Source organism: Gorilla gorilla, chromosome 11 (assembly GCF_029281585.2).
Source record: "Gorilla gorilla gorilla isolate KB3781 chromosome 11, NHGRI_mGorGor1-v2.1_pri, whole genome shotgun sequence".
Taxonomy (NCBI): Eukaryota; Metazoa; Chordata; class Mammalia; order Primates; family Hominidae; genus Gorilla; species Gorilla gorilla.
This window is the reverse complement of record NC_073235.2, coordinates 22,604,737-22,610,736: the sequence shown is the minus strand read 5'-3', so window position 1 is coordinate 22,610,736 and position 6,000 is coordinate 22,604,737.

Here is a 6,000-nt window from a genome sequence, read left to right as displayed (position 1 = left end):
CCTTTACCCAGCCCCTCTGAGAAAAAAAAAAATTTGGAATCTAATTAGGATGATGTTTACCTCCAGATAAATGACTCTGTAATTGTGGAGCTTCAGGCTGTGCACTGAAACTGTGTTTCGGACAGGCAGGGCTCTTCCTAAGCATCCCGGGATCTCTGACTTGCCCTGAGTATAGAGGTGAGTCAGTGGGGCACATATCGTACCTGTCACCGCAGGATGTCATAACGGAATAGAATATTAGAGTTGGCAGTGACCTTAGAGACCCAGCTATTGCACAGATGAATCCAAGAGGGGGAAAGGCTTTGCCCATAGGGAACAAACTGGAAACAGAATCTCTTCCCAAAAGGCTTAGGGTGAGGAAAATTCCTGGCTGACGGACGTTCTGAGAATTTTTTCTTTTTAGACGGGGTCTTGCTCTGTTGCCCAGGCTGGAGTGCAGTGGTGCGATCTCGGCTCACTGCAACCTCTACCTCCCGGGTTCAAGCGATTTTCCTGTCTCAGCCTCCTGAGTAGCTGAGATTATAGGCACGTGCCACCACCCCCGGCTTATTTTTGTATTTTTAGTAGAGGTGGGGTTTCACCACGTTTGTCAGGCTTGTCTCAAACTCCTGACCTCGTGATCCGCCCAACTTGGCCTCTGAAAGTGCTGAGATTACAGGTGTGAGCCACTGTGCCTGGCCCATTCTGAGAATTTTAAGGGGAAGCATGATATTGAAATCCCAGAGAACAGCCTTGCGCCCCCCCACCCCAACCCCATTATCCCCTATCCCTCTCAAGGATAAGGGCTGGGCAGAGGGAGGCATCATTTGGGCAGAGGGAGCACTCCTGCCTCCTCCAGCTCAGTGTCTGTTCTTCCGTCCATATCTGCCTGCGGGACATGATCCAGCTCACGGCTCTTCTCCAGAAGGGCAGGAGAGGAACTCTGACTCATTTCCCATCTCTTTATCTTTCTGAACTACATTTATGGATGATTCTCTCAACTTTTTTTTTTCAGTTTATGAATTCCTTTGCAAATGTGCCTAATCTGATGTTTATGCCATTTTTTACTTTAAAAAAGTTTAATAATTACATATTTCATTTTGAGATGTATTTGGTGTCAAATCTGTTAGGTCATCTTGGATACTTTTATGTTCCCTGAATGTGTGTTTGATTTCCCCTTTTCCTCCCATAAGCATTGAAAACACGACTTTGAATCCTGTTCCTGATAATCCCCTAATGTGACATCTTTGGTGGTCTAATCCTGACATCTGCTGCTCCTGCTGACACTTGCTCATGATGGATTGTTTCTCTTGTGCAGGCTCAATTTTTATGGTGAACTCATGTTTTGCAGATCTCAGTCTGTGGGAATCCTGACAGGCCTAGGCTGAGGGTTAGTCCTCTGGAGAGATCTGTCAGGAGGCCTGGAGTGCTTGTTTCCATCTTGGAAACACATTAAAATATTTCTCAGCTTGGATATTCTTCAGGGAGTGTAAATCCAGACCCGAAATCCATGTGAGGATGGCCTTTACATTTTCAGGGGGAGGGAAGAGTGAAATATCTCTCTTCTTTTTCCTCTTCCTTCTCTTCCCCCTTCTCCTCCTCTTCCTCCTTCTCTCTTTCTCTTTTTTTAACCCAAAGCTGAAGCCAGGATAGACACACTTCCTTGTTAGCTTCTTTTTCTATGTCACCTTTTTACCAAGAGTTAGCTCTTCAAGGATTCTAGCTTTTCCAAGAGTCTCAGTCCTGACACTCCATCTTGCCTGCACGGGCCCAGGGCCCTGCCTTCTCTCTTTTGTATGGCTGTTAAAACCAGTGACTATAGGTTTCAGATATTTCCAGGTGCTTCTAGGGCAGCCCACAGCATCAGGGGTCATTTCCCATTCTGGTTTCAGCCTCTTCTTCGGTTTTGGCCTTTGTGAGTTTCCTTACTTTCTTATACATTCAGGTAGTCATTTAAAAGATGTTTGTTTAGTTTCAATCAACATGTCTAGGTATTTGCAGTGGAGTTTATTTTTTCCCCAGAACATCTAGCCTAGAAGTGGAAGTCCTAATTTTATATTTAAATGTTCAGATGTTTGCCACATGTGAAGAGTTTAACCAACTGTGAAGTTGGAGGGAACACAGCCCACACAGAAGACCGTGCTCACTTCCAACACTAATTACAAGTTTAGAGGTTCCCAAGACCACCTCTTCTGATACCAATTGCAAAGTTGGAAAGACTAGTTCCCCAAACCACTCTCAGTTTTGATAACTTGCTAGAAAGACTCACAGAGCTAACTGGAAGCTGTTAGACTCATCCTTTTTTTTTTTTTTTTTTTTTTGAGATGGAGTCTCGCTCTGTCACCCAGGCTAGCGTGCAGTGGTGCGATCTCGGCTCACTGTAACCTCTCTGCCTCCTGGGTTCAAGTGATTCTTCTGCCTCAGCCTCCCAAGTAGCTGGGACTACAGGTGCATGCCACCACACCCAGCTAATTTTTGTATTTTTAGTAGAGACAGGGTTTCACCATATTGGCCAGGCTGGTCTCGAACTCCTGACCTCACGATCCACCCGCCTCAGCTTCCCAAAGTGCTGGGATTACAGGTGTGAGCCACCACACCCAGCAAGACTCATCTTATACTTCTGGGTGCAGATGAGCATCAGCCAAGGGAGGATGCCCACAGGGTGTGTCTGGGGACTACCCCATGCACAGCTGCTGTGGTCCTCCCTGTTGGGTCAGCCTCCTGTTCCCAGCATCCATGTGTAGCAGAACATAGGAGTGCTGGCAACCAGGGAGGCTCACATGAGCCTCAGTGTCCAGAGATTTTTTTGGGCCTCATTGAGTAAGCATGGCAGATGGTGCACAGGCTGGTCTCCATCTCTAGCCTGCAGCCCCTCTGGGTGTGACTCAAAGCCACCACCTTACATTGTTGGACTTTCCGGTTTAACCAGTCCCTACCCGAAATCACATTGTTAGCTATTCAATGTGACCCACAGCAAACAAAGACACTCCTATCAGGCCTGATAGTCTTAGAGCTTAGGGATTCCCTCCCACAAGCTGAAAGCAAAAACCAGACCTCTTTTTGGACAAGGTGAAATTATTTACTACATATCACAGGAGTTTTTTTGCTTTTTTTATTTGATTGGCTTTTGTTTTGCTTTATTTTGAGACAGAGTCTCTGTCACCAGGCTGGAGTGCAGTGGCTCACTACAGCCTTGACCTCCCTGGGCTTAATGGATCCTCTCACCTCAGCCTCCCTAGCAGCTGGGACTACAGGCGCACCACCATGCCCAGCTGATTTTTGCATTTTTGGTAGAGACGTGGTTTCGCCGTGTTGCCCAGGCTGGTCTCAAACTCCTAGGCTCAAGTGATCCACCTGTCTCAGCCTCCCAAAGTGGTGGGATTACATGTGTGAGTCACCACCAGACTATAGTATTTTGTCAAGCTTCTCTATTCTAGAGTTCTTCATTTTGATTCACTTCTTTGGTTAAATTAAAAAAAAAAAAAAAGAGAGAAAGGGTATCACTCTACGCCAGGCTGGAGTGCAGTGACACAATCATAGCTCACTGCAGCCTCGAGCTCTCAGGCTCAAGCCATCCTCCCACCTCAGCCTCTTGAGTAGCTGCCACCACAGGTGTGCACCCTATGATCAGCAGCCTTTTTTTTTTTTTTTAAAGAGACGGGGTCTATGTTGTCCAGGCTGGTTTTCAACTCCTGGCCTCAAGCAGTCCTCCTGCCTCTGCCTCCCAAGTACCGGGATTGCAGGCATGAGCCATTCCCCCAGCCCCTCTCTTCTTTTCCTTTCCTTTCTCGCTCACCTTCCCCCTCTTTGGGATGTAATCTTATATCTCTGCTCCAATCTCTTTCATATCTACTTTAAGCCTCCTCCCCTAAGGAGCCAGGTTATCTTTCCTGGTTTTAAATATGAACTACTATGTATCTGATTTCTCCTTTACTCTGTTTCCCAGGGGTCACTGGGAGGTTCCTCTTCTGATGGGGTGTTTACTTGTCTTTTGCTCATCCTCCAGTCCTCTAGCTATGGTGCAGCTTGTCTGTTGCTTTGTTTTGTTTTGAGACAGGGTCTCACTCTGTCACCCAGGCTGGAGTACGGTGGCACACTTGCAGCTCACTGCAGCCTCGACCTCCCAGGCTCAAGCGATCCTCCCACCTCAACCTCCCGAGTAGCTGGGACTACAGGCATGTGCCACCACACCCAGCTGATTTTTGTATATATATATTTTTGTAGAGACAGGGTCTTGTCATGTTGCCCAGGCTGCTGTTGAACTCCTGGGCTAGAGGGATCTGCCTGCCTCAGCCTCCCAAAGTACTGAGATTCCAGGCGTGAGCCACTGTGCCTGGCCTGGTGCAGCATTTTTGAATGGGAAGTGCTCTGGCCCTCTTCACCCTTGAGAACTTTGTAGACCCCATGCCATTGTTAGTGAGATTCCTCCACCTGGACTTGCCTACCCCGCCTTTGAGGCTGGTCACGGAGGATTAACGGGGACACCAGTGCCCTTGCAGACACTGCAGTTGGCCCTCTTGGTCTCTTGGCAGCACTGCTCACGTGTGGCCACTGTGCTCTCCTGGTCCTTCCCCCTTCTCTCTGCCTCTCCCCACCCAGCTTCCTCCTCAGAGGGCTACGATCAGGATATAATGAGGGCAAAAGCGAGGCGTGCGCGATGCACTGCTGTTACAGGTAGTTAGACAGGCATGAGCGGGGCAAGAGAGGGCTCTCCCCACCCCCCAGGAATGTCGGGTAATCGTTCCACGATGATCACATTGCCTCTCTAAAACTGACAAATTGGCAGCCGGTGCCAGGGAGCGGCCATTTCCTGATGGTCCACACCTGTTGCACTAAAGCATTAATTAAATGTAGAGGCTCTGGAGGCAACTTCCCAGGCATGCCCATTAAGAGACAAAATGGCAGAGTATGAGCTTCCGGGGGCACGCCACCGGAAGAGGGAAGAAAGCCTCAGATAGGCATGCGTACACCTCCCAAGGGAAAGGAGGCCACTGTGCATGCAGGCAGCCCACCCTAAGGGAAGAATCATGGGAAAGGGGCCAGTCTATAAAGTTCTAGAGTCAAGGTTAAAAGTTGCACTTGACCTCGGTGCCTGCTTGAGTCTCTTCCAAGCGCACTTTCTTTTCTCTCCTGTTCTAAAGCCTTTTTTTTTTTTTTTTGAGACGGAGTTACTCTCTTGTTGCCCAGGCTGGATTGTAATGGTGCAATCTCGGCTCACTGCAACTCCACCTCCCAGCTGCAAATGATTCTCCTGCCTCAGCTTCCCGATTAACTGGGATTACAGGCACTCGCCACCACATGTAGCTAGTTTTTGTATTTTTTCAGTAGAGACAGGGTTTCACCATGTTGGCCAGGCCGGTTTCACACTCCTGACCTTAGGCGATCCACCTGACTCGGCCTCCCAAAGTGCTGGGATTACAGGCGTGAGCCACTGCACCTGGCCTCTGAAGTATTTTAAAGTAAACTTCCACTCCTGCTTTGAAACTTGACTCAGTCTCTTTTTCTGTCTTGTGCCCCTCAGTTGACTTCCTTCTTCTGAGGAGGCAAGAATTGAGGTTGCGGCAGACCTGTACGGATTCGCCGCGGGGAACTTGGATACCTTCCACTGGTCACACTGTCTGCCACACGGCGCATGATGAAGATGGAGCAGTGATTCTTCTTACTGTCAGTTCACTGGCTGTCTGGACCCTCTATTTGATCGCTGCCAACTGATTCGTTCTGTCCTCTACTTTTTCCTGCATGTAAACTTCTTATGAGCAATGACCCTGCCGTATGCACCCAGGGCCCATCTCCATACCTGCTGCAGAGGCCTCCCTGGGTATTGCCAAGTGGGCTGACTCAGAGGCAGTTCTGGGGCAGGGGAGGTGCCCACCGTGTCCCACTCTGGGCCAGAGCCTGCGCCTGCAGGGACGCGCTCCGGTGGCTTCCTGGAGGTGCCTCCTCACTCAGGCCTCACCGCAGCATCTGGCAGGACCGCCAACACGTCCTTCCCCAGTCGCTGCCCCACCTGCCTTCTCGGCA